The sequence below is a fragment of the Rhipicephalus sanguineus genome, chromosome 2 (assembly GCF_013339695.2).
Source record: "Rhipicephalus sanguineus isolate Rsan-2018 chromosome 2, BIME_Rsan_1.4, whole genome shotgun sequence".
Taxonomy (NCBI): Eukaryota; Metazoa; Arthropoda; class Arachnida; order Ixodida; family Ixodidae; genus Rhipicephalus; species Rhipicephalus sanguineus.
This window is the reverse complement of record NC_051177.1, coordinates 152,300,969-152,312,702: the sequence shown is the minus strand read 5'-3', so window position 1 is coordinate 152,312,702 and position 11,734 is coordinate 152,300,969. Positions and strand designations below refer to the sequence as shown.

The 11,734-nt window shown below is 45.5% G+C and overlaps 1 long non-coding RNA gene across 1 annotated transcript; it reads left to right on the top strand.

Annotated features, from left to right (window-relative positions):
- The first annotated feature begins 8,326 nt into the window (after positions 1-8,326).
- LOC125757242 (uncharacterized) lies at positions 8,327-11,243 on the top strand. Its single transcript, XR_007415165.1, has 2 exons — positions 8,327-8,438; positions 11,011-11,243. It is a non-coding gene; the product is annotated as an uncharacterized LOC125757242 (long non-coding RNA).
- Positions 11,244-11,734: the final 491 nt, after the last annotated feature.

Sequence of the window (11,734 nt, the reverse complement as noted above, 5' to 3'; positions counted from 1 at the left end):
AAACTTTAAGAAAAAGTTCCGTCACCGGGAGTCGAACTTACGACCTCTCAATCGCCAGCGCGCAGCGCGAAACGACTCCGCCACAGACGGCATGTTCTCTGCTATGCTAACGGCGAGCTGTTTATGTACACCATTCGCCGGTGGCGGTACTCGGAGATCGGTGGTATAGCGTGTTTTCGTTATCACTAGCGAGATGGCGCGAAAGGCTCGAAGAGCGCGCTTTAAAAGTCGTCCCCCACGCGAATTAGCGCGCGCCTCGACAGGGCGTGGTCGCTCGTGCGGGCGCTTGTCTCGTGATCTCGGTTGTTAGTACGTCTTGCGCTCTGCCTGCAAGTTTCCGTTGAGACGACGAAGGTCACCTCGCTCACTCCAGCGGCCGATTTTGCGGAAGGAGCGCGCTGCTCACACAGAAATAAGTTACAACTGTGACAGTTCGCGCTCATCCTGCCTATGTTCGTTCCGCGCGTCGTTTCTGCTTGAGCAGCGCATTGCAAGTTTCGAGCGGCTTGCCGTTCTTCGCGTAACGTTATAATTTGATGCTGTAGCATCCATTCCTTCGCGCTTGGGGCGAAAAAACGCACAACAAACGCTCAACTACGTCTGTGAAGACACGTTTCACTTTCGTGTTATACCAATTCCTATGACAGAGGGATCAGCCTTGTTTTTTTCATCTCGTGGTGTTTATTCGAAACAGAAATAGCCCTTGCAGTAAATTATATACAAACAGAGAAATCATATGTGAGTGTGTCGCGATGTGAACATAACCACGCCTGTGCTTGAAATCGCTTCGGAAATAACTCTATACAGGCCTAATGTAGATGGAGGAGTCGCGTGAATGAATGTAATATTGCGTGGCAGAAGCGTAGTATCGCACCAGGGGTCACATGTTCCGAACTTCGCTAGGAGTTGGCGGTTAAAAGGCCCACCCGTTACAAACAGTTCAGGCATGATTAAACATGAGCAGCAGCAGCAACAGCATCCATAAAGTGCGCAGAGGCGTAAGTGCGTGTATTGCCTTACGTCGACGTAGTGGGTACTTCGCTAATTCACAAAACGATGACGAAATGGACGTGTAGGACACTTCGCAACTGTACCTGTTGTGGGCATGCATTCCGGGAGGTTTGAAAACGGCCACTGATACGCGCACAGACGTTTCTTTACTAAGGGCCCTGTTGTGTCCACCGAAAAGCAAAGGCTGCCTAGCTAATTAAAAGACAATCCGAACGGGCTCGAATTAGGCTGTCGCATTCTACTCTTCAGGGCAAAGGTCAAGCGAACTACAACTTTTTGCCTTGTCTTTTTCTGTTGCTTGTCGCTCATCACTGGAATTTCATTGGTATCAGTTTATCGTGTAGCGCGAGACGTAGCTACTGTGCGTAATTATTACAAATGAGCTTTACGGTTGCCATCTAAGTACGACGTTTTACTCCAATGGCGGATTCAATGCTCGCCCTAATGACGACAATTTTTTAAAGGCAGAGGAAATAAATACCCGTTGAAAGGGCATCCGCTGCACGTTAATGTGCTGAAACATAGTCTAAAGTTTACAGCTAGCTTTTATCCATTGAGTAATTATAAGGCATTATAACAGTTTGCTGCGCCTCTTTGTATAACACCATTGAAACGGTCTGTACGGCATTCGAATAATCCCGCACGCTGCATTACGGAAACCATCCATCTTCACATGTTTGCATTATTTCCATAAGGATCCTGCGGAAAAATAAGAAATTATTTGAATGACGTGCGGACCGTTTCAGTAGCAAAGGATACTCATTATTATTTTTCAATGATCCGAGGTGGTCATGAAGTTTCGTTATTCCATACTCTACGCTGATTGATGTTAGCATGCGCTCGATATTGTTTTTCGCAACATTGAAAATGACGCAGCCTCCCTGATCCGTCCATGCATCCCTGAGCTTTTCCAGCTTAACGTACTATTGAGAAGTAAGTGAAAACGTGCTTTGAAACGTTTATGAAACGATGCTTTGGAATCTGCCTGATTTCGTTGCGCAGGAGCCTACCTCTACGCCATGAACACAGCACCGATGGCAAGAACTGCCCGAGTTGTTTCCGTCAGAATGAGTCCAACTCCAGTCCCCGGCCGCTGCTTCTCATTTTGGCAAGTCTATGTTCGATGTATTCATCATTCCGTGGAAAAAAATCAAGGAAAAGCTGTCCAGCACTGATCCACCAAGTGTCAGTAATTATCAACCGTACGGCTTTCATGAAAGCTCAAGTGATATCGGAGCTACCCATGAGTATTTTTTTTTCTCTTCCCATAGTTTCAGGGGCGAAGCTCCTTAAGGCGGCACCCGTTCGTCCCTCGTAGTCGTAGTAGTCGTAGTGCGTAACCAGTCGTAACGCTAGTACCAGATCTTGACCTCCAAGGTGGTGCCGGTGGGAGATTTTTCCTGTGCGTTGTTGAACAATAAAAAATTCGCAGCGTGCGCGTTAACTAAAAGCCGAATTCTTCTGTCTCTCATTCCCCATTAGCAGCCATTGGCATGTTCCAGTAGGAAACGTTAGTACAAGTAGAAGTGTAAGTGTTAGCTAAAAGCCGACTTCTTCTGTCTCTCATTCCCATTAGCAGCTATTGTTTACCTCCAAGGTAGTGCCTGGTGAGATTTCTCCTGTGCGTGATTAAACAATAAAAATTTTGTTCAAAACGCCGTTGATTGATGAAATAAACCAACGAAAGACGCCAGATGGTTTCTAAAAGCAAAACGAAAGAACGCCAGATGTTTCTAAAGCAAAACGAAAAGACGCCAGCTGCTTAACGAAAGACGCCAGATGTTTTCTAAAGCAATGGTTTTCTAAACAATGAAAATTCACAGCGTACATGTAAAATTAAAGTGCGCTGCAAGTCGTCATAACTCATCGAACCTTTAGTATAAACGCGCCCGATCTCACGTCGGTGATGATGTACTGGGCAGAATTCACGGAAGATTCACGGTTTACCGATGAACCTCCGCAGCTTCGCCCACTCATCATCATTCACTCCGTGGATATGCTGTGATTTTTTTTGGTTAATTAGTACTGGTGGCTAGGACACATATACGAGAAAGAAGTGCAGGATTCAATAAAATATTCGTATATATACTTGGGCCTGCAGTTTTAGATAAACTGAACTTATAAAACACTTAGTTCCCGCACCGAGGCCCTTGCAGGATACAACGGTCCCCAACCGGCTCTTTCCATGGCTTTCTTACCATCTCAGTCTACCACTGACGTAGCCAGGGGGGGGGGGTAAATTTCCCAGAATTTTTAAATATCGCTTATGTACATATACACGCACACACATAAACGCACGCCCGAACATACATAAAGTGCGGTCGAGCCTTGCTCCCCCTCCCCACCGAAAACAATTTCTCGCTAAGCTACTACAATCTACCTCCCCTTACTATATATTGCCGGCAACTGTACTAGCCGATCTTATACTCGTGGCATATATATATGGGTCATTCCATGCCAAGTGTCCCAGACGTGGCGCTCGCACAGCGCAGATTTTGCTAATAAAATTTGTGCCTTTTTCCTGTGCCACATAGAGTATGGTGGCAAAACATTTTTGCTTGAAAAAAATTTGGCGATCATGGCGCCCCCTCGAAGTTCGCTAGTTTTTATAAAATGTGCCTAAAAGAAAAAAATGTGTATAAAATCTATTTTTGTGTGTTCAGCTTCTAAACCACGCTTGCGTTATCGCAGAGGCTCTGTTTATTTGTCCTGTTCACTAATTCCGAAATTTCTGTGTTTCACTACCAGCTACGTATCTTCAAAAACTCCAAAAATATTCAAAGGTCGGCATTTTTTCTTGAGCTATCTGGAACCCTCCCTAACCAATATTAATAATGGTACACTTTTCAGGAAAGTGTAGTTTAGTAAAAAGAACGTTCAGGGGTAAAATAGACTTCAAACCTCCCCGAAAAAAATTGTGAAATTAGAGAAAATAAGCGATTTGCCGCATGTTTGAGCGTATTTTTCATACTTATGTTGTCCAATTAAAAATCCTCCTCATGCGGCGTTGATAGAAGACTTCATTGTTAAATAATAGATAAAGTCCGATCAAATCATGTTTTTTGTTTTTGTTTTAAGGAAGAAAATCATTTTTGAATTTGGCCCTCCGAACGCGCCCTGCATTTTTTTTGTTGCCATTTTGCCGCAAAGCACGTGGTCGCCCTTGCAGCTGACCCTCGTCACAGGCGGCGGCAAGATGCGAGATGTATGTCAGTGGCTCCTGAGTGCTCGAAAGTCTTGCCGTGTTGATTTCAGGGCGACGAGTAATGAATTCGCGTTACAATGTGAGCTTGCTTGGCGGGCCCAATGCGAAGTATGGACGCCCGAGAGCAGCCTATGGCGTCGTTGGCACAATGTACTAGAGGGCCGTCTGCACAAGTAGCATACACATACTGAAACAAATAATGCTCATTGTATACATTTGTTTCTCTGGGTATACGTGTTGTGCCACGCCTACTAAAGTGCCACGCCTACTCGATCACAATTACGTGTCATTTAGTTGTGCGGTATACAACCATATTCAACCAGTTTATATCTATGTTTGCTCTTCAAATATGCAAGGCTAGAAAAAGTACGCTCGCGTATATATGTCATATAAAACTGCCACAAAAGCTTTACAAGCATCTCATGGAGGATGAAGATAAAAGACGTGTCATCTCCCCCGCAAGGCAAAATATTATGGGGTGAAGCATACCAAAAATCAGAAGGGGCCGGTGTCACTGGACATAGTGTGCCTCCGAAAAGCGCGTTTTTGATTTTTTTTAATATTTTATGGATGGATATCGCGGACCCCCAAAAACGGCTTCGCGGAGTCCCTGGGGTACCATGGAACCCCATTTTAGAACCACTGGTCTGGCGCACCAGAGCCGTCGTTGTTTTCACACCTCTTGGCGAGCTTTGGAGTGAAATATTGGTTAATGTTTGCATTTCTTGTTTATCTCACGGACTGAAGTCATAACGAATATTCAGCCTGCCGAATATCGACCGCAAGTTGCAGCGACAATCCCATGCTCCCGCTGGCACTATTGCACATAAATGTAGGCATCACAAAAACACTAATATATAGGCCAGGCATAATGTCGCTGAGAAAAACTATTATTGAGTAACTGAGATATGTTTTCTTCGCACGCTAGTTTCGTATGTCTTTATTTTGCAATGCCTGTGCTCAATGGCATGCTCAAATTGGCTCATGACCATATTTATTGATGTTTTCGTTCGTATAAGCTCCGCATTTTCATTAGCCACTATTCAATGCGGCACTTGCGAATTTATTCTCGAATGTTCCGGCCGTCTCTCGGAAAGACCAACACGTACCGCATAATGCTTGAACTAGAATAACCATCTACAACACACTATACTCTGACGAATCTGGACCAAAACCTCGTCGTCTTTGATTCCTTGTACGTTGCGCTTTAGCCGGTTGTTCACATAAAATTATGCCCCGTTTGTCCAAGCTTTGAACATTGCAGTACCCTTAATAGAGCTATAAGGTGGGCTAGTTCGTGTTCATTCACGAAAAAATAAACGAAAAAATAAAGGACACACGACTTCGAGCTCGACGTCACGTATCCTTTATTTTTTTTCGTCCTGCGCTATGGCTCCCTTTACTTAGCGCACCTTTTAAGGTGATTGCTGTGCCCAACTGGATCAAGCCATCCCCATCTTTGAGAACAGCGCTAAGCGACAGAAGACGTTTAGTTATAAAAGGCTACAGAAACACAGCGAAGACTAGTGACCTGTTTTCGACTCAGCGCAGTCTTTCCTATTGTATTGAACACCACCGATATGACCAGCGAATTGTTATATAAAACTGAAGCGATCATTTTCTTTCCAGGTACAACATTTGGCACCCGAACGTTGGCACTCTAAATCTTTTGCGACGCGTGGATAACGTGTCCACTGATCTGCTGTGGACGCGTCAGTCACCGCAGGGTAGAGATTGGAAGCAAGGTCGGGTACAACTCCAATCCGAATATCCTCATCAGGTAAGCCGCTTGATTTTGTTTACTGTGATTAACAACTTTGCATAGTTTAATGAAAGAACAATTAGCCGGGGCGTTATTTGAAACGCGATAGCTGTGCCGCAAAACAAACTGCATTCTGCCGTTATTCAAACGTACCGTGATTTTCGCGATGGCAATTGTTTCAGCCTTCTATAAAACATTTAATGCCTGCAGGTCTGACAATAATGATTTGTGAAGTTCGCTGATTTGATTTAACTTGCTTGACTTAAGCGGTCTCCGTTGCACGTTATGTACTCAATAACACGCCGTAGGCCACGAGCAGTGGTTACCTAAAAGCGCTTAGCGTAATTGGAACGGGTGTTTGCATTCAGGTAATTATTTTCTAATGGGGCCTGACTTATCAGTGTACGTACGGCTAGTACTTGTGATAAATGGCTGCTGTGATAGGAAGGCAATTACTGCCTCCGCTGACGATCTCGGACGAATGTCATAAGTTTTAAAAAAGTTAGCATTATGGGTACATATACGCACAATTTCGCAGTATGTGCTATCGTCAAGTGTGATAACTTTATGGTCGTAATGAATTCTTACCTCTCTTGTTCTATGATTAAGTTCTCACTGGTTTAATCGTCTCATGCATACTTCATGCAGCTTGTCTTTGAAGCCCGGTTGAATTCCGGAACACCCGGTGTGATTGCCGTGGACGACTTCATCCTAAGGGATGGCCGCTGTGACAACGAATTATGTACGCCATGAGCTTTTTTAACATTATGAAAACACGCGTCTGTGCTGATTTAGTCTAATAATTTAAGCTTTCAAAACACTAAGCCGCCTGCAGAAGCAACAATATTGCTCGCATCTACAAGCTATGAAGCGACTACGTGTATACCAAATGTTTCACGTAAGAAGAACCGAACATTTTAAAAAGGCTTGTTAAGTTCAACTGAATGAATCCAACTACACATGGTTTACCGTCATGCGACACTCGTTAAGGTATTTTGATATTATGCCTAATTAGTTAATAATTCAGATAATTTGTTTCAAGATCTGTAATATTCATTCTTGGGCAAAGTGCGTTTCGTTATGTTGTAGAGGGCATTCCAATGTGACAGATTCATTAGTTTTCTTAGAAACGTCCATGCTCCGTAGCGGTTTTTTCTGGCGCTTAAAGAAAGCAATAAAATATAAAATAAAACTACGTGACTTCGCTGATGCGCTGCCATACTGAAGCGCTCTAAATCGTGCTTCGAGCAAAACAACCACACGCAAAAGAGTTCTTTTCATCAACCATCACGCAATATTTCAGGAGAGGCTACATAGGAAGTGTTCTCCTTTAGGTTCGTTTTTTTTTTTCTTTTTCAAAGTCGGAGGATCGCCTTCACTATTAATGCTTTCAGAGAAGGAAGAGCAATATTTTCGTTTTGTAAGCGTGTGTGCTAGGACCAGCGGTTAGGACAGTTCTCTTCTGAACGTGAGGCCATATGTTCAAACGTCACCGCCACGATAAAACCTATTTTGTTTTACACATTTATTTCTTTATAGTAATCGTTTTGCGTCATGGAGGGACGGTCAGTCTTGGCGCTAATTATGGCGCAATCCAGCCGCGGCGGTTAGCGGTAAGACTCGCCCAGTCGCGAGGAATGCGTTGCGTAACTCGATCGTAACGTCCAAAGAGACGACTGCGTCCAGTGACATGGGGAAGTTCAGGGCCGATACACTGCGTGGAAAAATCGTTTAGAGGGATAAGCGACACTTGAGAAATTTTGCGTATTTCTACATCAGACGTGTTGAAGTAGACATACACGCATTAGAAACAGTCTCTAGAAAAGCATGATGTATTTGTCGAAAACCAGAGCTACTAACGCGGTAATCGCGGCGGAGAGATTTACGCGGATAGCGAGGATGCGTTGCTGGTATTTGGGTGTAGATATCATTGCGTATTCGGAATTTCCTGTGGTGTTCAGCAACATATATTTGGCAAAAAATAGCAACACAAATTTTACGAGCAAATTACCAACATGATATTGCGCAGGTATCAGAGACGTCTGTACAGAAGCTCCAATATAAGTAGATGTAAGTTGAAGAACCACTGCTCTCAGCAACCACTCTAGCAGGTTTAGTTACACATATATACGCGCGCCGTACACACATTTGCAGATACGCACGGATACACATGAGCGCTGTCACGTTTTCATGATGAATACTTCACTTTACCAGCCTACTTACATTTAAGCGTTGTTTATGGGGTGAAGTTTACTTATCATTTACTTTTAAGAAGAAAACATCGTTTGTTGAAATTGTACTGCCTGTGTCTTCGCTAAAGCCTATCGTTCCTCCTGTGTTTAGATCGAACGTGCAATTTCGAATACGACACGTGCGGATGGCAGTTGCACAACTGGGAACGTGTGACGCCACAAAGCGTAAGCCTGCCTAGTGCTGATCACAGCACTAGGTCACCCTCAGGTAAGCTTCATGACATTTACCGTACACCGATACGCGTCGTGCAAGCTGTGATAAATCAGTGTACAATACACAATCGACTCCTCTTGTAAAGACCTGGTTCACTTTCGTGGTGTCCGTCAAAGGAATCAGCATAGTTCGAAAGTGAACCAGGTCTTTACAAGAGTAGTCGATTGTTTATTGCACAGTGATGTGTCAGAGCTACGTCACCGGTATATAGCTATAGCTATAGGTGCACCCATGCAAAGCCTTAAAAGCTATAGGTCCACGCATAGCGTAGTTGACTTGCCTTGTACGGCTGCGTCACACGCTCTTTTACTTCATTTACACAGAGACGTCAATCCGCCTCGTAACGCTTAGCTGAAAGTTAAACAATGGGGGATTAGCCATCTCTAAGTGACTGCTTAGCACCGCATAGATCCCCACAGTGCGTGGTTTGTGCCGCAATTTATCACTGCTGAATTGGCATGAAGCATGGCTATAGTATTCGACGCTGCTTGCTTTCCGTGAAAAGAATGAACGCACCGGAAATCGCCCCACGTGTGCTCTTCGTGGGACAAGAGTCATACCACCATGTTAGTCAACAATATTGTGGGTGTTGGACTCAATTGTATGAAAGACTTGGCGAAAGCTAATGTTTATTCCGCAAAGATATATCCACACATGTACAAAGAAGACAATCGAACCAGTTCCACACCTTGAAAACTGCACAAACTGCAATGCTCAGCTGACGATTCCCCTGCCTCTGTTGACGCTTGGCTTGTGCTTGTCTGAGTCGAAGATGCGGGTTCGCCTGTCTTTGTTGGTATTCTGACTGTGTCATTATCACCCGAAGCAGAGGGTGACCTCGTATTCGCTGGCGCTTCGCTTCCGCTCCACTCCTCCGTAAATCTGCGTCTTACTCCTGGCGGTGGCGTTTCGCTATCTTTTCGCTGCCTCGGAAACACTAATTAACGTTTCGGCGACACAGGCCTTCGTGGGAAAGCGCCACTGGCGTTGCAAATGTGCAGCCTGGTCGTCCTTCATTGCGGGAAAGGGAATCCTTATTTGTGATGCATAGGCGCCCTCTCTTGATCTCATTCGATAATGAGTTGACCTGTAACGCCATATTATGACCTATTTAAGTACTTTGAGCGTGACGCCAAGCGACAGTATGAGACGAGAGCCCGGGCTCCTCAAGTGATACTCATGTAAAAGCGGAAATAGGGAGGGAACAGACCAATCTCTGCACCGGGTGATAGTGAGCATGCACGGAGGCACCCACAACGCCTGCCTGGTCTTTCGCGAAGGGGAATAAAAAATGGTTGAAGGTAGAAAAAATTACACCATTTCCCGCTAAAGGGGACCATGAGGCGATGCGAAGCCGTAGCACTTGCAAGATCGCGTTCCGTTGGCGTTCTTTGGGCACGCTACCGACCTCGCGTCGTGGAGCGCGAAGAGGAACGCTACGCGCGTCTTGTCTTCCCTCTAGCCTGGCCGTTAATTCTCACAGGGCGAGCGGGGAACGCAGTCGGCAGGCGTGCGAGGAAGAGGGTGTTTCAGAGGAAGAGTGGAAAGGGGAGGGGAGAGGAGAAGTGGAGAGGGGAGAGGGAAAGTGGAGAAGGGGAAATGGGAGAGGGGAAGGGAAGAGGGGGGAAGGAACGTGGAGAAGGCGAAAAGGGAGAGGGGAAGTGAAGGGGGAGGGGAGTGGGTGAGTGGAGAGGGTATCCGCATGCGCAGTAAGGGTGGTCACGCCGCACACCACCACCACCACCGGATTGAACTCCGCCATAAGATACTTCGCATCTAAAAGAAAGATAGAAAATAAAACGAATCAGCAGGAAGCACAGCGAGAACATGCAAAGAATCACTAAGGTGCGTCTGCAGAGGGTAGGCCCTTGCTGAGGTCAATTTCCTGAAGAACCAGAGACAATGAGCGTGGTCACACTTAGTGGACAACCTATCCAGCATTATGCAATCGGCGGGCGTCGTAAGCCGCACAACAAGAATACTCAACTCGCTTAATAGTAATGCACCCTGCGGTATGAATGTGTGACACTGCGATATAAGGTAATGAAGCGTCACTTGGGAGCCACATGCAACATACGACTAAAGCTTTGTGCGTGTATTGGTGTGAGACAGCCAATAATCTCTTATGCAGCAAATGTGACAAGCGGTCGCATTCTATTCTAAGCTGCGATTTTTAGTACGAGCCCATTTTTTTTAGAGCGGTCATTTTTTGAACCCCCGTAAAAAGCACTTCCGCGTGCTGTTCATGCCCACTGGGACTTCATATTCTTGTTCCGAGTTTACCGCCACAGAATTTAACGCTAAAAACCGCTCTATGGAAAACCTACCCAGCTGTAAACATTAAAAACTTAGTTGCCATATGTATTAGGGAGAGAATTAGTTTCTATATGCATCAAACAATTTTAGATTTGAGTCTATGTAAGTAAGTTAGTATTTATTAATACGAATAATTGATTAGTCCTTAGAAGCAAGTAAATCATAATGGAAAATGTTATCGATGATGTAACAATCGCCTTCTGGGTACTGATAATTGTTCGTTACCGTCACCTGATACCCGCACTCTTAGGAAACTTCGCCCTGCTAAAGGCTCCCGGTGGCCGCATGGTTAGCCCCCTGAATTGGTACGACGTCACTAAGCACAAGTGTCTCCGATTCTGGTTCTTTATCTCGGGCACATCGAGGGAAACACTGAACGTCACCAGTGTGGTGGACGAAGATCAGGAGGAGTCTCTTTGGTACGGCACCACATCTGATGCTTTGAAGCAGCAGTGGTTCTCAGCCTCAGTTAACCTGCCTGCTGCCACAAAAACACCCACGGTAAGTGATTCCTGGTGTATTCGACGTCCTCAAAGCGGCTGCTTATGTTTGTAGTTATATTGTCGCCCGAAAGGAGAACCACTTATACCGATAGAAATGTGTCTTAGACAAGCAATCACATGGTTCGTAGTTATGTTGACCCCGTTTACCCACTGCACACGCGGAACTGAAGGGGTTATCGATGAGCTCCCTCACAAAATCTCGCGGTACCACCGGGGAAGCGTTGTGACGGCGAGGCGTCGCGCGAGCTTCACTTGCCCGGCCGTCGTCAGCGACATTGGCTCGACGGCGACGCGCACACTTGCGTTTCTTGGCGCGCTGACGTTCCTCGTATTGTCATTGTGCCTCTTTGGAACGTATGACAGACGTCCGATCCATTGCGACTCAAAAGATCAACTGAACGTGTCGCTAGCGTGATCTCTTACGGGACGATCCAACGCATAAACGCGACTAGTTGACGAGACGCATTGAAT